The sequence below is a fragment of the Chamaea fasciata genome, unplaced genomic scaffold (genome assembly GCF_029207755.1).
Source record: "Chamaea fasciata isolate MVZ Bird 193981 ecotype frontalis unplaced genomic scaffold, bChaFas1.0.hap1 SCAF_17, whole genome shotgun sequence".
NCBI classification, from domain to species: Eukaryota; Metazoa; Chordata; class Aves; order Passeriformes; family Sylviidae; genus Chamaea; species Chamaea fasciata.
Window position 1 is genome coordinate 272510 of NW_027094102.1, and position 26595 is coordinate 299104.

Genomic DNA, 26595 nt, shown 5'->3' on the forward strand with positions numbered 1-26595 from the left:
AAAGCTCTTGGTGCCAGTTGTCTCCGCTTCCTTCCAAAGCCAAGCATCTTTCTGGCCTAGAACAACACACCCTAGTCTCCCTAACAGTTTTTCTTAAGCACATTGGCCACATTCATCTCTGTCCAATGGATGCAGAAACATTAGGAGAGCCTGCAACCTGTGTATGCTTTAACTATGCACAGTACAATCCATTGAATTTACCCAGTAGAACCTCACACTGTACTAGAACACTTTCTCTTCTCAAGTGCATCAGAACACATTAAAGATGTATTACAAATGTCAGTTTTGGACCAAACCACATTTCCCCTTTCATGGAGGATGAAAGGTCAGATGAATGGTTCAACATCAATAAAGTCAAAAATCCAAGAAAAAAGATGTCAGTGGCTGACTTGCTTGCTACCTCTGTAGACAAACATGTGCTCTGGATCTAACTTACTCCTACCTGGAGTTCACGGGGACACTAGTGCAGATTACTTTAAAACTAGTCACCCATCCCTGGGTTCAGTGTTGTACTGAATGAGACTAAAGATCCTGGACATAATTCACTATTTCTGCTATTGATAGAAGTACTTTATTTCATAGGGGGCAAAAATATTAAAATTACTCCCCTCAAGCACAGTAATAAGCATAATTCTTGCACGACAAATGTGCACCTGGTTAAACAATCAAATCAATTTACCTCTACAAGTGTGACAGACTGTGGAATTTGTCCCAGTCATCTTTACCTGATCCTTTCTCTTTAGATAGTGTTGTTTTTTAATAAAAGAAAATAAAATAAATGAAAAACTGAAAAGCAAAACTTGCTGTGGCTAGCCAAGCATATATCATCATTTGATTTCCAAGCACCCACTGAAACATTTTTGAAACAGTACATATTTTTAACTAGTCTATAGTGAACTCTATTCTTGCATGTTATCCTCAGAACCCATCTAAAACACTCCATGAATTTACAGGCACAAGTAAACAGAAAAAGGTGAAATTCTTTATCACCCTGATAATACATGTTCAGCTAGCGCATGCCAACTTATGCAGGTGACATCCATTGTTCTTTTTGATTTCTAGAAATTATCGATTTACACCTGCAGATGAAGTTTGCATCTAATGACTTCATCATTCTGTTAAATTAATTTTGGATTTTTTTTTTGCCATACCTTTGAAAAACTTCCTACGGTTGTGAACTGTCATAGCAGATGAGTCAGTTAAGAGATACACACTTTATACTCATGTCTTATTTAGCACTGCAGTTATTTCTTTTCAACTTCATGTACTGTATCTTACTCTCAAGCTGGGGAAAAGCTCAGCTTCATCTTCATATCTGCTTATAGTTCTGACGACTCTAGTTTTCCCTCTAAGGCACAAAATGTGAAGAGATGTAACTTCTCTCATGTCTTTCAGAATATCCTAATCCAATCTCTGCTACCTTCTTCTAACCTCACCGCCCCTCCACTTTCCAGTCTCTAATAACTAATGCACGGCCGATAGCCACTTCTTTCCGCACGGTATCTGGGGAGAGCCAACACGTCAGACCACAAAATGAACTAATGCTTTTTTCTTTCTGACTACACAACTCCCCTTCCCCCAAGCTGACAAATTGGGATCTTTCCTTCACATAGTTACAGTCTGCAACTGCTAATGTCTCACTGAGAACCCAACTAAATAAATCATTCAAAATGAAAAAGCTGCTTAAGCTGTAAGAGACCTGAAACAGCTGCTGAATTTTTAAAAGCTCACATCCTCCCCTCAAAGCAATGAAACATTCTGTATAAACAAACACCATCTCTCCAAACCTGCTGGGCTATCAGAAAACAGGGTTAAGGAAGCACGAGAGCTGGGAATTAGCAGGGATAATTAATTTTTCTTGAAAGATTGCAACACTGCCATTAATTGCCTCGACGTGTACAGAGTGTAGGAACAGCGTCAATAAAAACTGATGTTCAAATACCAGCTGTACTCATCTTTTAACCACGTCTTGCATATTGACATAAATGTGTATTACAGAGCATGATATTTTTATTGCGAAAATCCTTTAAGACAAAATGTGCACTTTGGGGAAAAATGTCAGCATTATTCTGTGGACATTAACAACTACCTACAGTATTTTCCACTAGCTGTAACAACTGTTGTTCCAACTTGAAAAGACATTTTTCTTCCAAAATAGAAAACCAGTCACAGGTATTTTTCTACAGGAAGCGGCTGCTATTTTTCAATCATTTGTTATTCTGAAGTCTTAGTTTAAACTGGAATGTGCTTGCATTATAAGATCCAGTGCAGAGCTCCCAAAAGCTTGATGCTAAATTATTTACGTGACTATTTTATTCTATGGCCTAGATAACAAACATTTGAAGAAAATAAGACAAGTGAAATTTGCTACCAGTCATATTTTCATAAACACTTTGTGACCACATGGAACAATACTCTCTGCAACACACTGTCAGTGAAAGGCAGCTGCTTTCTAAACTAATGGCAGTAGCAAGGAAGTGTAACAGAACACAGAAAATGATTACAGGGGAATAAAAAAGACATTTAGCTTCAAAGATGCTAATAGCAGGCAGAACAGACTGTTTGTAGTTTTTAAATTTTATTGTTACCATCAAAAATACCCGTTTTTTTTGAATTTTTACAAGAAAATAGATTCAAAATCCATCATGCAAAGTTCCTTGCTCCTACCTTTGTACCAACCAGCACACTCATTCTACATGAATAACTGAACAGAAGAGACATTCTGGTCTCCTCTACTCACTTATCCTTTCCAACAATTTCAGCTGTAACTCCTTTCTAGCCACCAGGGTAAACTATGTTCGATGGCTAAAACAGAGAAGTAAAAAATAAAGTTGCAATGAGAACAACTCTCTGAACACACCAAGAGCTGAAGCAATGCTGGTGGAGGAGAATGGGAGTTATCAATGAAACAGCATGTAAATTCAAGCTAGGAAAAAATCACTACTATAACCTGCAGCCTTTGCATAACTCTAGGCTAGTCATTACCAGTGGCTCAGACAGCCATAATCATCTTAAGCATCTTCCTTCCATTTACAGATGAGAGGAGGACGCAGTCTGATCCCCTAACACACACTTGATGTGGCAAATGTTTAACATGGGAAGGCAAGTTTTCTGTCCGGTTCTGCCATTCTCTCACGTATTACGTACATGGTTTGCATCCTCCCCCTCTGCTGCATGGCTGCTAACTACACAAGGATAGCCCTTACCAACCTTCTGGGTTCAGGGTCGGGTATTCTGGCCAAGTTTCTTCTCAAAAAAAAGATGCTGGAGGCTCACATAACAATTACATACAAGTATTACACATAAAAATTTGGTGTAAGCTTTCACAAACTGCTCGACTCATTTTACTTTCTTTTCCCGTTGCATATAAAATGATGTTGCAAAGCCAAATTTTATTTTCCAAATAAAGATAAGGCAGGTATTAATAAGGTTCTTTAACAGCTATTTCCACAGATAGCCATGACAGTAAATAGAACTTACATTGTTAGAATAATGTTTTGGTTCTCACTCTCTCAACATTCTCTAAATTGTCACGGATACTACAATTATAAAACAAAACATCTAACAAACAACAATATTCACTTCAAAGTCATTATACAACATCATTATATACTATTTCCTTAACAAAAAGCCACAGTTCCTAGACATATTCTAAAGCTCAAAGAAGCTATTATTACAAGATTTACATGGTATAAACTGTCTATACATTCATCCCTAGAGTGTGACATTCGTGACTGGGAAAGATTTTCCTGGAACTTAAATCTGAATGCAGTGCTGTTATAAATAATGTGCAATTTTGGTCTCAGCCAAATCCTACGTATTTGCAAGATGCTATAATTATTCATGCAAAGGGATTGATAATCTGCAGCATCTAAGGCTTTTTTACATTTATATTGAACGTGCAGCTTTTTCCTCTGTATCCATGTTATCTCAAACCTTAGGCAAGGCAAGCACCAGAGAAGTTCCCTAATGCTACAAGTCTAAAAATGTTTCTCATCTCACATTTTAATAAAATTCTGGAAACCTCTTTGAGTTCTGCTTGTGGTCAACATGAAAAAAAGTTGTGGAATAAAGAAGGAAGAGTTAAAGTTCAATGTGCAAGTGAATGACCAACATTTGCATCTAAATTGTTTATAGGCTTTGTGCACGCATTTAAAGACACTTCACAAAAAGCTCAAAGTAATGAATTCCAAATTTCCGTAAGGCGTATCACATTGGAACACACGGATCCTCTGGGCCCACGCTAGAGCAGCACTGAAAGACTGACAAGGCTACTTGCTCCTCTAGGCAAGGCACAGTGAAATGCCAAGAACATGGCATACATTCACTTGTGGCTCTAAAGCATCCCCACCCTGACCACACAGCTAAATGCAAGGGCTTCCCAGACATCCCATTTACAGTACACCAGACTCTCCTTTCCTGTTCTCTTCAGAAAATTCACCGGCTGCACCTGACACACAGCATCTCAGAGCAAAGGAAGCCACGTGCCTGTGCAGCAGCAGGACAGCAGGGCGTCCATCTACCCAGAAGCTTTCAGAGGCCACACAGTCCAGGAGCAGAGATTTCTCAGTCTATCTCCTACAGAGCCATGTGGCTGGGTGTACAGCCTAGTCACACTTAGCAGATGATTCAAGATTCATAACCAGAATTGTTTTTAAGAGTTGCCTTCCCCTTCATTATCAGTCATGAGTTTTAAAAAAATGTGAAGTGAACTGAACTTCAAAGGCCTCCACAAATACACACAGGAAGAAGCTTACTAGTGGTACAAACAATCACCAAGAAATACAATAGAGTAGATCTGCCTAAATGCCAACTTTTTTCCTGAACAGTGAAGAAGACATCTTCAAAGAGAAAAGGTCTAAAGAGGCAAGAGTAAGTGCCTTTTCTCCTCCTATTGAATTATCCCAGTGCAAGTGTACTGAAGTCACTTGAATCCAAATTAATGCCATATTCTATTCTTGTCCTGGCATATGTAGATTCATTTCGGTATTAAACTCATGGGTTTAACAGCTGCCTCTCACCTTCCAAATCAAGAATATTTTTCCATCCAGAAAACTTTCCAACTGCAGAGTTTTACTCGGCCAGTTGGGTTTAATAGGAGAGTGACATTTGCGGGCTTCAAGACCGTTGGATAGTGAAGAAAAAAAATCCTATATTCTACATATATTCAAGGGCTGAAATGCTGAAAACTAATTCAATAAAATTCAACACAGTCATGCTATATTATTTCTATGAACATTCTCAATATGGCTTTAGCATTGCATTTGGTTTAGGAAAACACTGTGGCATAAGGAAAGTTTCTTTTTTCAGTGTTGAGCATCTGCAGTGCCTGGGGAGATCACAAGGTTTTGTTAAATTCTGCCTGGAAGAAAAGTGGATTGATAAAAGTTACTTGAATTCTGCACTCTGTGTTGAAAACTACTTGTCAGATGAACTGCTGCCCTTCTCACAACAATTAGGAAGCACCAAGAGGAGAAAAGAGAAAAAGAGGCAGATAAGTAAAAGCTTAATACTTTGTTTCAAAGTTTTTAGGTATAGTGTTTAAAAAGAAAACCATAACAGGATAGATTTCAATACATTAAATATGTATTCAAATCTTGGGTGTCAGTACCCATCAACAGCCAGCACTAATTTCCTGTAGTCCTCACCCCTAAACCTGTATGGCAATTTACATGTTAACTTCTGAGAAGAAGGTTTTTGAAATTATATCCATTAGGCTAAACAACTAGATTCACGAATGTCATTAACAGACAACTTATTGTCATGTTTAAAGGATCAAAATCCAACTCTGTTTTTTATATATTTGCCTTTCAAATACAAATCTAGTCCCAACATACTGTTTTTTCTATTAGTGTTTACACTTAAAACAGAACTATTTTCAAGCACAAATATAGGAGATGAGCTTCTTCATACCATATCTATATTACAGAATATTGATGCAAAGTATTTTCAGTCCTTTGAGACAAACAGTGGTAGCATCCAAAATGTCCTCAAGTGCCCACAATGTGGGGCACTTAACCCACAGTGGCAGTTAACTTTCCTGCAAGTGTCTAAGGGCACTGAAGAAAGAAATCAAACAAGAACACAAACTCTGATAAGTTCAGTTAAGTAATTGAAATTAAGAACCATTACAGAGGTAATTTCTTTTCTGTAAACAGAAGCATTTCAGAGATATTATTTATTATGATATTCATCAAGTAATATATGAAATCTTTGGTGATAACTCAAAATATTTTAAAAAGTCTTTTCCCTTTTTGCAAATGCACAGGCAATGAAAGTCATATTCAGTGAAGAGAATTTCTGAAATTTCTTTCTGAAATATTATTTCAGAAATGTTTTAACATTTGCCTTTGTCATTCCCATGCTTTCCAATCTTCACCTCAAAAAGTTAATCACAGTTCATTGCATTGTGAGGTATCAGAAATTATTGTGATAAATGAATGCACGACATCAGATTGACCCATCAACAAGAGGGCAAAGTTATTTTTACTGACAAAACTTAACCTGAACACATTCCACGTGAGAACATTATCCAGAACACAGCATAATAAACTCAGTATACTTTTCTTACCTGGTCTTGAAGGAATTCAGGTTCAGCCTTCTATCTGAAAAAGTTCTTCTTGGCTTAATAGCAGCAACTGCAGATTTGTACAAAATAATAGAAACATCAGATATATCTATACAGGAATAACTTCTCTCATTAGTTTCTTTTTAATCAGAAGAGATATCACTGAGCTTAGGATTTGAAATACATAACAAGCATACTCACAACTCTTAAAAGTTTGCAATCTGGTTCTTTTCAACCACTAAGCAAGAGAAGCAATTCCCTTATAAATTTATGAATAAGGTAATTACACTGTGTGTCATCCCAATCTTGTCGGTCACAGCTGGTTTTTGCTCTAGCAGTAGGAATATTCGGAGATGAAATAGGCAAAGGACCTATGGAGACCACCGCCAAGCCTGAAATCCTGTTAAACAGCTAACAATACCAAAACTAACAGACCCTGACAGAATAAGCTCGTAAAAAGAAAAGACCAGGGACTAAGCTGTGGGGCACTTTAACTGCCTTTATATATAGAATTCCCTGTACTCTCGGATGACTGACAGAAAAAGTTCTCATTTTCAAGATGCTCCAGTCAGTAAAGAGAGAGGGATTTAATATCTCACAACTAAAACTTTCCTTTGTTTCGACTTAATTTTCAAGAAAACCAAATCAAGACAGAGGATGATATTCTACCTCTTCTGCTGCCACAAGAAAAACAATGCAAATCCCAGGAAAATACAGGATACATTCTCATAATTTATGTTTAGGCACAAAGCCACATTGTAACCACATAACAAACCAAAATTTCAGTATTATTTCTACAGATTCACTCTTTTTTTTTCCAACTTTACAAAAAGGAGAAGGACTGCAGTGCCCAGTGGGATACAATGTGGTGGATCTTTTACATACATGCTCTTAAAACAGTGGAAAAAATCAGTTTAACCACCAGGTAGAATATATGTAAAGTCCCATTTGGATGGCAATGGTTTCACAGCAAGCAACACCGCTCGTACAGTGCTGTCTCAGGAATGTTTTTAGTATGTTCAATGTGTTTTACAGGTAACAAGGAAATGAGGACAGGTAAGAGGGCATGCCAGTTCTCCCCAGCTGGTGCAGGTAGCTGATCTCGAGAAGAATTTCAGAACATACCCCTGGCATACACCAAGCAAAAACAGCGCTCATTTGGGGTGGTGCTCTAAGCCACCTGACTGAACAGGCCAAGCTCCCAAGAATCCATTCATGGATATTTCTCCCCTTGCTCTAGACATTGCATATTTGTAATGTATCACCATCAAGAAGTGATTCTTATGTCATAAAAAGTCCCAAAATGAAACAAATGTCTGAACAAGTGTCCTGCAACAGCCCAAAATTCCACATACCCCTGCCAAACCCACCTCTCTACACAGATAACAAAGGACTCAGGATTGCTGTAGAAGTGTTTCCGTCAGCTTTTTGCAGAGCATTCAGTAAGTTGTTCCTAGCTGCTCCTGTTGCTGCCACAGGCAAAACAAAAAAACAAAAAACAAACAAAACAAAACAAAACAAAACAAAAAGTAAGGATTTTATATCCAAAGGAAATTTGTGGTAAAAACTTCAAGGAACAGACAGCGCAAAAAGGACTGGTTCTAGAACAGCTGTTTCTCAAGGCCTCACCCTGTAAGCACTCGATGTTCTAATGGTCAGGAAATGCTCAGGTTGTTTTGGATTATGCATTACTTAATAGATCTGTGACACAGACAGTATGAACTGCTACTACGGATGGGTGTGAATAATCATTCCGTTTTTTCAGCTGATTGTTGTATAACTTCACTTCCTTAAAAAGAACATATACTTCATGGATGAGCCCACCCAGATGCCAGAGAATGCCATTTGCATCAGAAAAGTGGTATTCAGATCTGCCCTTAGACAAGATTTTCATTATTATTTTATGGTTATATTCAGATTTATTTGCATAACACAGCCATTCAATAATAGAATGGCATTAGTTGCAAACCTCCCAGCCAACATCTGTACTGCTTCTAGTTTAATTTAAAGCACCAAAAAGAGAGGAGCTCCTGGGAAGCTGCCAGCAGTAATGTACTCCTGCACTTTAAGCAAATAGTTTGTTTCCTCTACAGGAGACAGATCAATACTTGAGAAACAAAAACAAAATCAAGAAAAGCTAAAAGCTTAGTCATGTAAATCAGGGTGGAGGAGAAGTGAAAGAAAGCTCCTCATTGGCATTCCACAACTTCTGCAGACCCCCATGGCCCATTAGCTAATTTCTGTTAAAACACAGAGCTCTGGAATGATAAATGCCAGTGGCACATTTCTAAAGGTTTGTGGTTACTGAAATAAACATGTCCCTGTTCCCAGGACACCAAGAGACAGAAAATTAACCAGAGGTTAACTGGGTCATTAGCTATAGCACAATATAGGTCACTGCAGATTCAATTTAGTTTGTATTCGGCTAAAGAATCAAATACAGCAACCAGTTCTCACAGCAGGAAAGCAAGTAACTTATCAGCACGCCGAGGTATCTTAGATACCAGGGCACCATGTCTGTCATGATTCATACCACTTTTAACTGATGTCACACTATTTTGATGAAACAAAATACAGTGTCTACACACATCACAAAACTTAAATCTGGGTATTCAAATACATGCAGAAATACTGAACATTTAACATCGTATGCAGTCTGGGGTTTTGACTTCTGGTTTTTTTTTTTATACACTGGAAAATTTTTAAGTAAGCTTTTCCTCCAAAACAGGGTTGGCAAGAAAGTAGTCAACACAAGTCTAAAAAAAAAATGTCATGTGGGTTAAGAAAAAACCCAGAACATTAGGTTTTAATGACTTTGATCAGCACCTAAAAAACATATGTAAGTATTTTGTCTCAATACAGTCTCTTATGAACAACATACCTCAGCAGCTCCAACATGAGAAGCCCAATAGTCCAAACGCTGCAAGAATGCAAGAATTAGCAATACTAAATAAACATTTAGAACCTGTTTGCACCCGACATATTTGCATCAGTCTGCACTAAAGAAGAGACTTCTGAAAGACTGAATGAATTATCAAGAATCCTATATAATGTATTTCAAACCAGTGGGGTTGATTTATTTTTTTTTTAGTAGATTGATCATAAGGCCTTGAAACAGGATTAGACAGAATTAAAAAATAAATAGATTTAAGCAAGAACTTCAAAACTTTTAATTCTCTGCAGTAACATTTTTATTACAAGCATGTAGCTTTCCTAAAATTCAGAGACATATAGCACCTGCATTAGTAACCTATAAACCTAACACTTCACTTCATGCAGAGCTACAGAAATGTAGCACATGAGTTCTCCTGCCAGAATTTGCATCAATATCAGAATTGGAAAAAAAAAAATCAGTATTTAACAAAATTCTGTTCTGTAGTACTGCTCAGTCTAGTTTCATAATCACATGAATGTACAATTTCTGCCGCACAGAGTTTCTAGAGCAGATGATGTAAAACATAACAGCATTTAGACATCAGCAGAACCACCAAGCAAATCATCTCCCAGTACAATATGATTTCTACACCATATGCTTTAGTGTCATTGTTCCGAATTTGTTCTCCCCCCATCCTCCAAGAGATGATGTGGAATGTTCAGTAAAATCTAAAATTCATAGCCAGCTAAATGTTATTATACTCCTGAGACATCTTTTTAAAATACAGTAGTAAATCAACCCATAAAAGGCTTCCTGGGAAATTAGTTTATTAAGTGCCTCAGCTCTCTGTCTACTAAGAGCCAAAGAAATCCTTACCATATTCCAACTTAACACAATAACCTTCACAACATACAAACACATTCATAGGCCATCAGAGGAGCAATTCTAAATGCTTCTGCTTCCGAATACAAGATTTACATGGGACTTAGAATATAGTTTTAAATTAACAAGTCTTACTTTTGTCTTAAACTAAGTCATAACCATTAAGTGTTTTCTTTCACTGGAAATGTCATCTTTCAACCTGCCATTTTTTCTAACAATTTCCTCTCTTTTTCAGCTGTCTTTTTTTCCTAAACAATCTTATTCTAATCATAATTACACACAAATCTTCAAGTTAGTTCCCTTCTCTTCATATCACCTTACTGATCCATACTCAACAAAGAGCTCAAAACTGCAAACTACCACCCAGAAGAAAGCTGCAAGAATTTTTGTGAAAGCACAATCCAAACATAAATTGCCAAGAATTGTTAAAACAGCAGTACAAATTCAATTTAGTGAAAACATACATTTATAGGCAAAGAAATTCCATCAAGGGTTACTAATTGCAACATGTACACCCAGTACAACTGGTAGAATTGCTTCTCAGTATCATCCCTCTTTACATCTGTATTCTTGTTACATGCTAAAGTGTCTATTATCAGCTGCAACAAGAGACAAAACACTGGGCTTGACAGCTCTCTGTAACTGCCTTGCTGTGAGAGTAAGAATACTGGATTAGGCCAGGCTGTTACTTACCTACAGTGGCTCAGTACTATCCTTACTTTTGAGATTCTTAAACAGGTATTTTTTAAGTACATCAATAAAACACACACCAAGTTATTTTCCAATTTCTGCTGATACAAACTGAGGTACTCCATTGCTCAAAGAATGTTTTCACCACCTTCAGTACATGCACGATAATATTGCTCATAAACCTCCCCCCGCCAGATAAAGTCTTGAAACAGATATACAACATCCTTGGCCTGTTTAGTAAGGTAGAAATGGATAATGGTGTGCCCCCAACTAGGTACACGTGAATATAGCTAGGAAAGTGGCTACTGTGGCATGATCTCTCTCGTCTTTTCTGTCATTTAAAGAGACTAACTTCGAAATTGTCACACAAATTTTTCTAAAGAAGGAAAGACAAATCAAGGTACTCAAGTGAAAGTCTGACAGATCAGAAGAATTTGCAGCACACTGCATTGTACTGGAAGCGATTTTTAGCTCAGCCTTGAATTTTCTGCAACTTACACACCATGAATAGGATTACTGTAATACCATGATTAAATCCTACTTCAGAAATAAAACAAGTTCCTATCTGCAGTAAGTAATTTCACCTTGGAACTCCATTTAAGGCTCCTACCACAAAGAATAGTTGACATCTTCTCCAGAGGTTTCCACTTGAAGCACAGTAACTCCTCTGTGGTTTCTACAGAATACACCCTAACAAAGGAAAGATAACATAGAACAAGTTTAACATTTTTTTCTTTAATGACAGATAATATAACAGAAGAAGTAAACTTGGACTATCTCCTTCAGAACACAGTGCAACACTGGAGATACATTTAACCAGAGGAATCAGACACCCTTCCTAAGACTACTGTAAAGCAGGAACAGAATCTGGGATCAAGGGTTCGAAGGAAGCTACCTCCCTTCCCTCCTGGGTCAGCCCAGTACAGAAGGCGAATACAACAACCCATTTGAATACTGTTTTGCACCATCACGGTCTATTCTGGGTTATATCCTTTCTAGAGGTAGCAGGAGTTCACTCAAAGGTAAATTAATTTACAGAGGATACTATTTTTGCCTTTCCCCCCTCCCCCCATCTCCCCACAGATGATGATTCATTTCTTCTGATTGATTCCTCTACTGCAAACATTTCTTCAGCTTGTCAGAATAGTGAAGTGCAGGATTACACAATACAATTTTCTGGGAAGCTGACATGCACTCAAATATTTCATTTTAATTGACTTGAACTTAATAAGCTTAGTTTGTGTTGTGCAAAATAAATCAAAACTAGACAGTCCATTTTCTCACAGTGTATAAAAAAAGGACAGGAAATAGCAGAAATCAGGAGTATAAAAACCGGTCTGTTTTGGTTCAGTATTTCAAAATCCTGATCTGCTAATTGTAAGTGAGACTTTTCTCACCAGAAAATAAAAATTAAGACTGTGATCAAGAGTCAAATTAACTGAGTCACTGAGATAAATCCAGAGCAGATTTTTTAAACACTGAGAGCAGACGTTTGAAAGACATTTAACTGCCCTTACCTATGATGCTTTCAAATTTTATTTCAGGTTTGGTTTGGGGAATTTTTTTTAATTCAAAAGCACAACTGAAAATTTTGTTTAACACTACACCCCATAACTACACTGCATTCCTTAGGATTAGTGACATATGTGCTACACACCGGTGCCAACAAGATATTTAAGTTCATGTTGCTATGCACACATGTCTATAAGGATAATCAGCACACTGAAAAATTCTGACCTTGGTTTAGGTCTGTTTTAAATCAAAACCACTTTGCAACAGTGGTTTCCAAAGGATGTCAGGTGCTCAACACCAACCATCTTGCTCTAAGAGGCTGCCTAAAGTGTTTATTTAGAAATGCAGATTGGCATCTAACTACACACTAGCTGATGAGGATGAAGCTGCTTAGTATACACTAACATATAAATCAAGAGCTCAAATTTAGTGTTAATAGCTTCTCTGCTTCTGACATAAAATTTCCTTACTACATAGTCCCCATTAAATTTCCTCACACATGTAATTAAAGGAAGGGACTAACTTAGCTTTATCCACCACAGCAGTCAGGGAATATTTTTGATAGTTACCAGTTAAATCTTCCAGTAATTCTTAATCTTTTTAAAATTCATTGTAACTGTTCTTTTAACTGCTTGCAACATCTCCATTCTTGCAAAGACTGGCAAAAAAAATTTGGGGTATCTGAAAATTGTTTCTGTAATTTTGAAAATGACTATCAAGGCTGTCTGGTTCTTTTCCAACTGCAGCCACATTACAAGATAAAAGCAGGATGAACTCACAGTTTAGTTTCATTGTTTGACAGCACAGTAACTTCAGCTGTACCTTTAATGAGATAAATGGCACTGGCTGAAATATAGTAGTCAGTCACACTTTAGAACATTGGTGCAGAAGCTATAAAATATACTTAAAACTGTACTAGGTAATAAGCTACTCTAAATGCATCACATTGTTGAAGCTTTTATGGTCTGTACCTAGCGATGTTAGTACTCCAACGCAACACTACAAATCCTTCCTCTGCTAGAGACAGGAAGAGTAAAAGTCACAAGTATTATCTGAAACTAGATTAAGCCTTTCCCTAAAGGCCTTTCCTAAAGCCATGGTTAATGCATTCACCAATTAAACATGTAAGTTGGTGTTACATGCAGCCATCTGATGGAAGAGGGCCTAACAAGTGAACTAGAACTGTTAAAAACATAAGACCGTATCAACATTTTCCAGAAGATTACAAGAGAAGCAAACTGAGACTACAACACTTTTCCACAGTGAAGTGCTGGACTACTTGCCTAACAAACTCAGGACAAATCCCAATTCAACAGCAGTGCCTGAACGAAAGGAAGACACCAACACACGTATTAAGCACGTAAAACAGTCGCCAGCTATTTTACAGAGGTGAAAATGAATCCTCTGTTGCTTAGAGGGGAACATATTTGTCTTGCCATAGAACAGCTTCCAGAAGAATATTTACATTTTTCTACAACCTGTAATTTTCTCATTTGTCAGGGCCCCAAGATCTTTACTGCACACAGAATGTTTGCAAATGTTTAATGATTGTTTTACCAAACAAATGTCACAGTCTGAATAAAAAGATGAATTAATATTGCTGATGTTGCTAATTTAACACCATTAATGTCATACTGTGAACAGCTACAGAACCTACAGGGTCTTGTATTGTATCTAAGGTTGGCTGGTTGCAAGTCTGCTCTCCAGCAGACTGCACCGGGAAGATAACCCATGCAAATATCACAGGCAAGATAATGCAATAAAATTTTTAATGATTGCTTTGATCTTACAGTTAGACTATCAGACGTGTGATTAAAGACAGATGATCAGATAGGGATTTAGATGTACTAGCTAGAACTCATTTATCTACCCTTACAGATGCCTCCACTTCCCTCAGGGTGCTCGGATCTGGAGCAGTTGGAAGACCCCAACTGGACCACAGACCCCACTGCACCATGATAGTGCTAGATGTCCAACAAGGGATGAAGATTTACCCAGTGAATTAGAAGGCAGAAGACACATTGCAGTGTTGTCTTTGATGGAACCATACTGTCTCACCCTTCCGTATGCACAACTAAGTAACATTTTGAGCAGTAATTTGTCTCTGTATATATTACCTATGAAAAAAACTTCCTAAAAACAGAAACATATAATTTTTCTCTGAACCACTCCAGTCTTCCACACTGACTACTTCTCCCTCTGATAAAGAATGGATGACATAAAGGAGTCCAGTTATTTAGGAAGCCCTTCAAACGATGCTGTACACTAATATAAGGGAAAATAAAAAATTAAGTACTAGTCCTCTTATCATGCACCGACCAAGTATTTGTTGTTGAAGTATTGAAACTTTAGTTCTTAGGATTTGGGTACCTTAAGTTTCCTTAGAAGCAGCCTGTGATTTCCCAGACTGCATATTTCAGTCACAGAAGTAAAATGTATGAGTCTAGGATTCTACAAAACCCCACCCTAAAACACACTCCTGCCCTTTTTCAGTTGTGTTCTTTCTGTCCACTGAAAGGCAGAAACTCTGGGGTAACATGCAGGGATAACACTGCAAAAAAAAGATGCACAAAGAACTTCACACTGTTAGTACTTCAACAACAAAGACAGAATCCAGAAGAAAAATATTAAATCTATAAGCAGATCGAAGAAAACTTACATAATTGATTCAGGTCTTTTGATCAGGACTTCCCCATACCAAAAACCCATAATGTATTTTTCTTATTCAGTTTCCAGACTGAACACAATATCAACTTCTGGCACAGCATCTTTTTAGGCGCACAATCTTCCTTTCCCAAACACTACTCAAAACCACAAGTTCTTATATACAGCAATTTAATCTGCCCAGCTGCAGAGTGGTAGTCAATGACACAGTTACGGAGATTATCAGAACTGTCACATTACAGACTTTCTGATGGATTTGTAGAAGTTTGTGATTTTACTTTCACTCAATTCTAAATTTCACAGTAAGACAACATCTTCAGATGGCCAAAGGAAGTATGTTAAGAGGAAAAAAGTATTGTGAGGAATTACAACTACTTGAAAAATATTTAAATCATTTTATGCTATCTACAAAGAAGTAAGTTAGAGATATCTGGCATTCAAATTAATTATTTCTAAAAACAATTTTGAAGGGAAGGTAAAATATAAATTTGCACCAAGCTGTAGAGTTTTTTGAGATTAGATATTAACTCTACCATCTCAAAAAATGCATATTTCTATTACACAGTTATATTTGCAAATTTGATATCACGAAGTCTGTTTGAATTACTGTTTACAGATAAGCAACCATAACTCTTCCAACCTGAGATCCTCATACAAAAGGAGTCACAATAGTGAAAGACACAGACTTAAAAACAAAACACAGCCAGAGCAAAACATCATCCATTACAACTTAACATTCTGTTTAATGAAATAATATCAGTGACTTAGGTTAAAAAAAAAACAAACCTGTAGACATTTTCCTATTCATTTAAAAGAAATGACAGAGAAGCTAGCAGTGAAAGGGCAAACTAATCAAATGAGTTTCTGCAGTATGGACAAACACTTTCAGCTAGAAATTACCCAAAATAAGACTCCTTGAAAGGAATCTATTGAAGAAAAAAAAAACAACAATGACAAAACCACAAATACAACGCACCAAGAAACCCCACCAAATATTATATAGCTAAACATAAGCACAATTAAAAGTGTCTTTTTCTTTTTTTTTTTTTTAATATCCAAGTCCAGGGGGAAAAAATCTAATAAAGGATTTGAGAATAACACTCTATTTTCTGAATGAGACTAAAACAAACACCTACAAACCCCTCCAAATTCAAATGACAAAATATCCACACTAGGCAAACCCTGTGATATCAGAAACCTTGAATGCCATTATTTGCGTTGAAGAGTGTACTGAGTTCACCTAACTCCCAAACAGAGATTAAAAATAAAGCTGTCCTACATACACTAAGATTTTGAGCATTTTACCAAACTTCTCTCATATTCAATTTCCCTATCCCCATAAAAAACCAAGAGGAGCAGCTAAGGTAAACTGAGACGGTAGCAGGGACAGTTTCGCTTTTGAACAACGCATTTTAACTTTTCGGTTTCAGTGCTGTAGGACACTTTATGAAATGCAAGTATTAGTTAAAGTCCATTAAAAGGATTGACTCTTGACTTCTTTAATAATAGTTTTAATCTAAAAAATATCTTCATAGGTTTTACTTTCACATAATGAGAAATTCAAAACAAACACTAAACATTAGCAGAGATAAACTACAGAATATCTTTGTGCAAACACACTGAAATTATTCTTGGAGAGAAGAGAGAGAAGGAAAGAGAATTGCTATATATATATATATATATATATATATACATATATACATAGCTAGCACCAAGTCAAACACTCCAGTTTTATCCTTTGGAGAACTCAACCACATTATACTCTAGTGCATAAGTTCTTAGAGCATGGCCTGCCATGCCTCATATCTCACACGCTCTGAGAATAAAAGCTATTACGCTGCAGATTCATTTTGGAATGCAGCTGCCACTTAACCAGTTTAAGGGCTTTTCACAACAACCCTCTGATGGTATAAGAAGGCATTCGCTAGTAATAGGAAAAGAAACCAAAAACCAATTTATTGCCATCGTAAAAGTTTCGGAAATAACAGAGTATTTTTACCATGAGTTTCCTACTGAATTTAACATTAGTCACAGAAAAGCATAATCACTTATGCATTCATTCACATGTCTGAAGGTTGGAGAAAACAAAGGAGATGACACAGATGCTGCACCTCTGCATGCTTTAGCATCCATACACATTTTTAAAACAAAACAACAATAACCAAAAATAAAAATTAGCTAATCAGAGTCCTACTTACAGCTCAGCCAGATTTATGCCTGGTGCCTTGCAGGGCTGTTGAACAGCCCAGTACAGGGCTAGAAATCTTTTTAGTACAGCATGTTATTTACCACAGCCTCACAGACTGACCTTGGGCAAGTCACTCACCCTGCATCTCAGCTCCGCACCTGACGGTCCGTCCTCCGCTGCCCACCGAGCGCCGAGGACCGAAACTCGGCAACTACTCACAAGTGGCTCTGCATGGATGGAGCTGGAATACAGGGAAAGGCGGAACGGGGCTTTCCCCTCACCTACAGGTGATGCAAACTCCCCCGGCACGGATCCCGTCTCCCAGCCGGGGGAGAATCCCCCCGGCGCACCGTGAGACCGGAGGAGGCGGCGGCTCCGGCTCCCGGCCCCGAGCGCGGGCGGCGGCCGCGCCCTCAGGCCCCGCTCCCTCAGGGCCCCGCTCCCTCAGGCCTCCCGCCCTCAGGCCTCCCGCCCCGCCGCCCCCGGCCGGCTCGAATGCGGTGCCACTGGCAGCCCCGCCGGGCGGACACTCACCGGTGCCGGAGCCGTGAGAGGCGACCAGCGTTCCGGAGCGGAGGTGGTCTCGGCGCCCCGGTGAGAGGCGAGCGAGCCGGGCTGTGGGCGCTGCGCTCCCGCCGCGGAGCCGGCACTGCGGCGCGCCCGCCCGCCCTTTCCCGCGCCGCCGGCCAATGCGGGCCGCACCAGGAGCGGAGCCGGCTCGAACCATCTGTTGCCAGGCGCCTCCCCCAGCTCGTTGCCGGGGGCTCCCGCCCGGGCGCGGCGAGCAGGGGGAAGCCTGCGGGGAGCCCGCAGCCCCCGCACGGCGTTCTCCGCCCTGCGCATCTCGGGGCGGCGGCCGCGCCCCGCCTCCGTCCCCCCTCAGAATCGCCCCGTCCCGGGGCTGGCGCTGCCCCTCGGGCCCGCTCCCTCACGGCGGGCTCCGGACAGCCGCCTCAGCACGGCCGGGGCCGCAGCCAGGGCTGGCGCTGCCCCTCGGGTCCGCTCCCTCACGGCGGGCTCCGGACAGCCGCCTCAGCACGGCCGGGGCCGCAGCCAGGGCTGGCGCTGTCCCTGAGCGCTCCGCTCCCTCACGGCGGGCTCCGGACAGCCGCCTCAGCACGGCCGGGGCCGCAGCCAGGGCTGGCGCTGTCCCTGGGCGCTCCGCTCCCTCACGGCGGGCTCAATCCACCCGGACAGCCGCCTCAGCACGGCCGGGGCCGCAGCCAGGGCGGCGGGCTGCCAGGGAGCGAGGGCTGCGGATGGCACTTATCCTCCCTCACGTGTGCAGGCGATAAAGTCCCGACCTGATAAAATGTTAGCACTTCCCACCCAATAGCTAGAATTCTCCACATGGAATGTTGCACGGTGGAGTGCGTCTCATCCTGCTCCAGTGTCCGAAACAGGGCTAAAATCTGTCTGTGTTTAAACTTAGACATCTCCTGTGGGCAAGCACTCCCCAAAGAGTCAAGTGTCTTTCTCTGTTTAGCGGGTTTGAGTTTTCCCCTTTCACGATCCTAGTCGGAGGGTTTTCCCACAAACGTGAGGACAATCTATGTGCCCCGTCCTTTATTTCGGGTCTCCGCCCCAGGCAACAGTAGCTGAGACACAGTGCAGACGTAGAATTTCACAAAAGCAGGGCGATAGTTCCTGTTTTACTTCTCTTTTTGTATTAATAATGTCCTTGTTACAGATCTCTCTGATCATGCATTTTAACCAGATGCCTATGTTTCCTATTGATTCTGCAGAGAAAATCCAGGGACTAAGACTAGCTTTATTCCAGCAGGTTCCAGAGTTATATTTTTAGGAAGTCCTGTCAAGAAAAAGATGCAAATTTATCTCAGCTTTCAACAACTTAAAGTTAAGAAAATAAACTTGAGATTCATGCTGTGTAAAGGAAAAAAGGTGCATACCTTTAATGGGTCAACATAAGTTCTAATTTTGTCCTTTTTTTTTTTTCTTTTTCATTTTTGAAACTGTCAGATTCTTATTTCTCACTAGAACAGTGTCGAATTATGGATTTAAAACCAGAGTATGGACCAGACACGATTTCCAGGACTGGAAGATCTGAGGTACAGTCAATTTTATTTTATGGTGGGGTGAATGTCGAAGGGCCAAAATAAACTGGATAATCTTGCATTTAAATTAATCGTACGTCCTTTTATTATACAAAAAAATACTATTCCTGGAAGCCAACCAGCTGTATTTTATACTAATGCTGTTATGACGTGGCTTGTCAGTGGTTCAGTATGTTACTCCAAATAGACACTTTCAAAGATGGGATCTATTTCTCACCCACTAAGAAAGTTTTATCTTTGCCTTAAAGGGGCTCAACACAGCTGAGTTTTATCTTATTATTACAAAAAAAGGTCTAAAAGGTACACAAAATTAAGTGATTGCAATCTTTCTTGTGAGACTCCAAATGGATGAAATTTTGTCCTCAATATGCATGTGTAATGCCTCTAAATCTGAAGGGACAATTTATCATTACAAGATATTTTAAGGAAGATTTCTATATAGTTACAATGACCAGAATGATAAATTGGCTAGTGAATCTTCCATTAATTTTACAAAGCTATGCTCAAGCTAAGTTATTCCCATATCTATTCTAATCAAGACTGATCATAATAATTTTGTGAGATATTATGTCTAACATTAATGCAAGGTTTTGTCTAACTACTTTAAGAATGTTATTATTGATTTTATTAATATATAGGAATTCCTTCTAACAGCTTAAACAAATTGACCTAGGTGCCAAATACATGCATGAAAAATTGCTCTTCACTTGAGTGAAGAGCATGCTGTCATCATATGTGAAAGACAGAGGATGGTTGGAAATAAAACTACATAAAGGCGCACAACTGACCTCTGACACAGTGAAAATACAAATAACTTGTTCAATTGTGCAACAGATCTTGGCAAAGTCTAAAAGCATAGACAGGTAAGTGTGTCTTAGTCCACTGCTATAATAAACAATGCTGGTAAATATAAAAACTTATGTCTTAAGTCTCAAGCTAATATTTCTCTACTGAGTGGTTTAATTTACAAAATTACTACAGCAAAGGCAGTTGCTTACCTTTTAAAAATATGTATTCTTTCTGCTTGCTAATTACCCTTTTATTACTTTTTGTATAGATGAATAATATGATGAATTTTGCGTGCATACACCATGCATGTATGTTATGGATGTTAGGGCAAGATCAATTTAGGGTTTTTCTTCTGTATTTTTACTTGCCTCTTCCTTGACATGTGACCTTGGGCAGTTTGCTGAACTTGCCTGTGAATCGTTCTGTCATCTGTGAGACCTGGGATAGTCAGACTTGAAGAAGGGCGCTTTATTAGTAATAGTATTTCGTGAGTTTATGCAGCTATAAAAAATTAGCTAGTAAATAACATATCTGAATCCAGGCACTGGATCACTGTGCATCATAACACGTGGCAGTCTGTGCCGCAGTCCAGAAAGCCAGCCCTGCCCCAGGCTGCACCCACAGCCGGGTGAGCAGCAGGTCAAGGGAGGGGATTCTCCTCCTGCACCACTCCTGCGGGATTCCACCTGAGTACCTCATCCAGCTCTGATACTCCCAGCACAGGGAGCTTGTGGACCTGCTGGAGCCCCTCTGGAGACGGACTGGGAGAACTGGGGGTGTTCAGCCTGGAGAAGAGGAGGTTCCAGGGAGACTTTAGAGACCCTTCCACTGCTTAAAGGGCTCCAAGAGAGCTGGAGAGTGACTTTGGACAAGAGGCTGGAGTAACAGGACAAGGGGGAATGGCTTTCCACTGACAGAGGGCAGGATTAGATCCATATTAGGAAGAAATTCTTCCCTCTGAGGGAGGTGAGGCACCGGCACAGTTTGCCCAGAGATGCTGTGGATACCCCATCTCTGAGAGTGTTTGAGCAACATGGAAGTTGTCCCTGCCCCTGGCAGAGGGGCTGGAACTAAATTATCTGTAAGGTCCCTGCCAACAAAAACCATTCTATGATTCTAGGATAACAGCATTTTCTCCTTTTCATTCTAAGCAGCAGACACTTGGCAGTCTATAAAGTGTAAAATAAGGTTTAAAATCTAGCCAGTGTTTTTGTCAAATATAGTAAACATCTTAAAATCATCAAAGATCCTTTGTGAGAATTGTTTAGAGAATAAGCCTTTTTTTCATTGGTAAAGCAATGCATTAACATTGTGTGCAGAGGTAAAGCTGCAAGCAATTATAGTTCAGGAGACCAAAGATGGAGAATGAACAGGTTTCCTCAGAGTTCACAATGAAAAACACTGTATTCCTGGAAAACTTGGTTTTCCTCACGAGACATTATTGCGGTGCCTAGTTATGGGAGTTCAGTGACATGAGGATCCAGTTCCGCTAAGAAAACTATTCAGAAGCTATTTTGGTGTGTTTTCCGTGGTGTTCATTAATGCAATAAGCTCAGGAAACCCCATCTCTTGCCATTCCCACACTACATGTTTGCCCTAAGAATTTTGCCTTTATGGTTGTGTGCATATTGAATATAGTTATGCTGTAATTTTCTTTCTCCATCTTTTCTTTATGCAAAGATGAGCAAAATGTTATCCATTAGGGTGATGCTTTCAGCAGAGTTAAAAATATTGATATACATTAGCTTTTATAATCAATTTTTTTAATCCCTAATGTCTTTGAAGATCCATTAACCTTAAATCAATCCAACAAATCTGATTGTTCTTGCCAACTTCCTGTTTCCAAATAAAGATATATCAAGTTACATTAATAGCATCAGTAATTAAATACTAGTGTGAAGGTAAGAGCAAACCCTAAGATCCAAATAGTGCAAACTTGGGCCGTGGATTCAGTTCCAGATCTTGAAGCAGCCTGTTCTCTGAAGTGAACCAGCCAAAACCATAGAAATGGAACTCAGCATGTGCGAGCAAAAACAAAATTTGAATTTTAACCCACCTCCTCCTTTTCCTTTTTTTCTGTATTTTAAGTTCTCAGTGGAAAAAAAAAACAAACAACAAACAACCAACCTGGGCCTGAAGAGACAAATTAGAAACATACCTTGGAGCCTTAGTCATAAAGAAGTTGCTTTGTTATAAAGACAAAGCAGATTTGTGGAAATGTTGCCACTTTTTATAAAGTGTCAAAAGCTAGGATTTTTTTTTTTTTTGGTTATGTGCCAGTGATGAGTCAGGAACTCTTATGGAAATGAATGTGCTATTTCAAATGTGGCAAGACCTAGCCTAGATTTAGTGTAGCATATTTACCTAAACAAACAAATTCATCTCAGAAGCTGCAGAACTGAAACCAGTTGAAATGTCATTTAGCTGCTGGCACTAGTGAGCAAGCAAAAACACGGATTGGCAGTGCTAACTGCTGAAAATGCCAGTGGATGGTAAGGGGAATGCTCAATTCCTACCCCACAGGGCCGTGTTTGTAAGGGGAAGGGGAAAAACACAAAAGCAACAACAGCAACAAGAGGTACAAGAAGTACATCAGGAAATAGCTGTCTGAACTTCAGCAGGTAAGACAGTGTCCATTTGATTCCAAGATGAGTCTTTCTGTGTCAACACAGCTCCCCAAACTGCATTTTTGCATGTTCTTTGATAACTGTGGTGAGTGGTAACTGTAATCTCACGTTTCCTATCCCCTTCCTTCCACATTAAGGGAAATGGATCGTAACTCCAGTGCTAACAGGGAAGTGTTCAGCAATAACAATCTGTAGCTTTTAGAGCACTTTTCTGTTTCCAAGGGCTTTGCAACCACTGATTTATTAATCAGTTCTGTGTTCAGTTCTGGGGAAGCACACAATCCTTCCTCTACACAGTTGGGCTCAATCCTAAAGATTGGGTGAGTGAGCAGGTGCAGAGAGGCAGCACTGGAGTGATAGCTGCTGAAAGCATGTCTTTGGATAGCCACAAAGAACATGCTTGACAGTAGCTGTAACTCTTTGCCTTTCTTGAGGTGTGAGATGATACACAGAGGTAAAAAAAGCCTCCTTCAACAGCCTAGATTTCTCCTTTGATGTGTTACATATAAAGGCAGGGGGAGCTGTGCTGACAGAAGGATCAGAATCATCAAGTTCCTTCTCCTACCCACTCATGCTCACAAAATTACTTTTCTGACTTTCTATGTCTTTAAAATCATCACTTGCTGTATCGGTTTCTACATTTAACCTAAAATGGATTTATTGACTTAATATCTGGACTGAAACCAGGCCTGCACCAGTGAGATACATGTCAGTATGAATGCAGACAGATTTTGAATCTCCAGGGTCTCAAAGACAGTTGACTTGAAAGTACTTTCTTATGCTAGGGAACAGAGAACAGGTATCCAAAAAGCAAAATTACTTTTGGATTTTATTCTTCTCAAATATAGGCACTGAATGTACTCTTATATATACTTTATGTTGTAAAGGTTTTTCCTGAACAATATGCATGTATCTAAACATGTCTTTTATTGAAGGATGGACAAGTGGTGGCTCAAGCCAAAGAGCTTCAGATATAAATTGGATTGTGAAGCATACAACAGATATTAGTCACAAATGAGACATCACAGTAAGACATCCTTCTTTGCACATAACCTTCCTTTATGTAGAAAGCAAGCGTATAGTCCCATGCTGTGCTCTTCTTGCTGCTTGGCATGTTGGTACAAAGCACAGGAATAACAAACAATTTCAACTGTTTTCTTGTTACAGAAAGAAATTCTGATTTAAGAAATATGTGCTTCCGTGACAGTGACATCACATGCCTGCAACTCCTAATTAATTGTATGAATTCTTGGGGTTTGCCTTTTAGTTTTGTATTGACAGAGCAGAGAAATCTGAATGTGTGCATGAAGGGGGAAGGGACTGAGCTCTGCAGCTTCTAGGAAGCAGGAGCAGCTAATGAGGATCCCACACAGAGATTTTCATTATATGGTTCTTATGAGAGAAACTACCCTGTGGAATAAATACCCAGGCCATTGTTTGATTTTTAACCCATTCATCACTAAGATGAAATCCTGCTGAAGTGGATGGACATTTCCCAGAGCGAAAGAATGGGTTCTGGTTTTTGCAAAAGGATTGAAATTTTGTCAGGAAAGTCCATTGAAGCAGGAGTCTTTTTTTATTAAGCAGACTTTACCACATAGTGTCCTTTTTCAATATATGGTATCACACAAATTATTCCCCAAAAGTTATATAGCAAAAGATGGTTTAACATGCTTGGAACAGCAGCTGTAAGGATCATGATCTTTACAGACAGAATGTAGAATGTAAACTTAAATATTTATAAAGATTTGTATTAATGTTTATTTCTGTACTGTGATGGTATAACAAAGAATAACTGCAGAATATATAAAATTGTCATGTGTTGTTTGCAACCTGAAAGTGTTTGGAAACAAAGACCTCCCAAGACAAGAATTTTGACATCCACACATTCAGGTTTGGCCCTAAAATACATGAATCATGGGGTTTTGGCTACTGAATTATACAAGATAACAAGCAAAGGCAGTGCAATGGGATTGAAGAGTAACATTAAATAAAGCAGTAATGATTTAGAAAGAAATTCAAATTATTTCCTGCCATTTGATGGCAGGGTTATTTTCTGGGTTTGATTTTTCTGGGCAGTTACATGTTTGTGAGGCTTTCTAGATTTTCTTTTAATCATCAACAATAAATCATAATATTTCCTAAATTCATTTTATTTCTGCTGAGAGCTAGTTATCATTTGAACTTTCATCCCATTGCTTGATCACACTGGTTTTATGTTTATTTAACCTATTTCTTAGCACAATGCATGAGAGAACTGAATGTGAAGGACAATTTCTCACAAATTGTATTACATTCTTTTTATTTGCAGCTGATGTGTGATTACAACAGGCAAATAGTGTGGAAAAAAAACGAATAGGCATATATAAACAAATCACCAATTTTATATTTTGTTCTGTTTGATTGTAAAACTCAAAAGTCAGCTCTCAGTTTTTATCAGCAGCTGTTAAAGTAAGGCTGTAGTGGAAATTTCTAACAAGTGTGGTCATATAACCCAATAGTGAACCTGGAAAATAGGACTGGTTGCATATGCACTTATATTTTACCTTCTTTTATTATTTGAAGAATTAATCTAAAAGTCAGCCCTTCCTCTTTGTGTAGCACATGGTATGCCTTTTTAATGTTGGGTAATACAGAGTAACATACGTGAAGCATAATTTAAAAGCTTTTGCAGATGACCTGTCCTACTTTCTGGGAAAGAGCAGCACAGATTGCTGTACTGACTGTTGCTTTTAAGTCCACTCCACTCTAGAGTTCCTATGTCTGGTCTTCCAGTTCCTCTGTTATTTGAGTGAGTTATGTATATATCTGGATACAGTCTTTTGAGAAAAACGAAAGGCTCAGGATAACTAATTGCCAGAAATCTCCTAGGGGCTGTTCCTCAGTATCATCATGGCATGTAAGACTCACTCAATCCAAGGCAACCTCTATTTGTTCAATGTACATGTTGTTTATTCCTTATAATAAATTTATGTACTTTCATTCTCAAATATCATTAAAGAAAACACCCCAGTTGTACCAAATACAACTGTGAACTTCTGTTGGAGAATTTGTGCATGTTCTTCTGTGTTAGAAGAATAAAATTTTGTGTAGGATTTTCAATTCTTTCTCCCACCTCCCCTAGGTTTTGTTTTTCCCCCATATGCAACAGGATCCTTTTATTGCTTAGAAGTTTGTGCTGTTGTAAAAACAATAAGCACATAGACTAGCTTCATAATCCAAGAAATCCACGTTTTATTTATTACCTATAAAATCATCAGATTCCTTTAGGTGTTTGCTGGAGGCAACACAAAAGTGCTGTGTTGTGTCAGATACTTTAAAAGTTGTGTTGTTAGATACTTTAAAAGAGTTCAGGCACATTTTCTTCTGAAATACGGGTGATGTGATTTGCAGTGGATTTATTTGGACATTGCATGTTCCATTGCACTCATTTATTCTAACCTTAATATGCACCTAGTAATTTGAGAGACAGTTAAAAGCACAGAATTCAAAAATCCATATGAAAAGAATGGCATGGGAGGACAAAAGAAAAGCAAAATACTAATAAGTGGACAAAAAAAGAGAAGGTTTGCTAAAAGAAACAGAATCCTTGAATTCGCTTATTCTTTTCCTGCTATTAACTAGATTTATGCAAGGTCACTGCTCTACCTGCCTAGCTGCAGGAGATGAGGGAATTACCTGGAACTGAGGGAATTCTCTTTGTTGTGATGGTAAAGCAAGACACG

The 26595-nt window shown here is 39.0% G+C and overlaps 1 protein-coding gene and 1 long non-coding RNA gene across 4 annotated transcripts in view; one reads left to right on the forward strand and one right to left on the reverse strand.

Annotated features, from left to right (window-relative positions):
• The window catches only part of SULF2 (sulfatase 2), an 82772-nt gene extending 64788 nt beyond the window's left edge, over positions 1-17984 (reverse strand). The window contains exons 1-6 of one of the 3 annotated variants that reach the window (XM_066199301.1): positions 17914-17984; positions 17518-17620; positions 11626-11705; positions 9450-9488; positions 7939-8037; positions 6572-6638 (exon numbers count right to left, since the gene is read on the reverse strand). The gene's annotated coding sequence lies outside the window, so the exon portion shown is untranslated. Of the gene's footprint in view, positions 1-6571; positions 6639-7938; positions 8540-9449; positions 9489-11599; positions 11706-17517; positions 17621-17913 lie in introns of those variants that run through there. The other 2 variants (XM_066199300.1, XM_066199302.1) reach the window with 2 other exon arrangements.
• A 2149-nt stretch (positions 17985-20133) lies between these two features.
• On the forward strand, positions 20134-24974 carry LOC136298529 (uncharacterized). The gene is made up of 3 exons (XR_010723327.1): positions 20134-20317; positions 22767-22864; positions 24038-24974. It is a non-coding gene; the product is annotated as an uncharacterized lncRNA (long non-coding RNA).
• The last annotated feature ends 1621 nt before the right edge of the window (positions 24975-26595 follow it).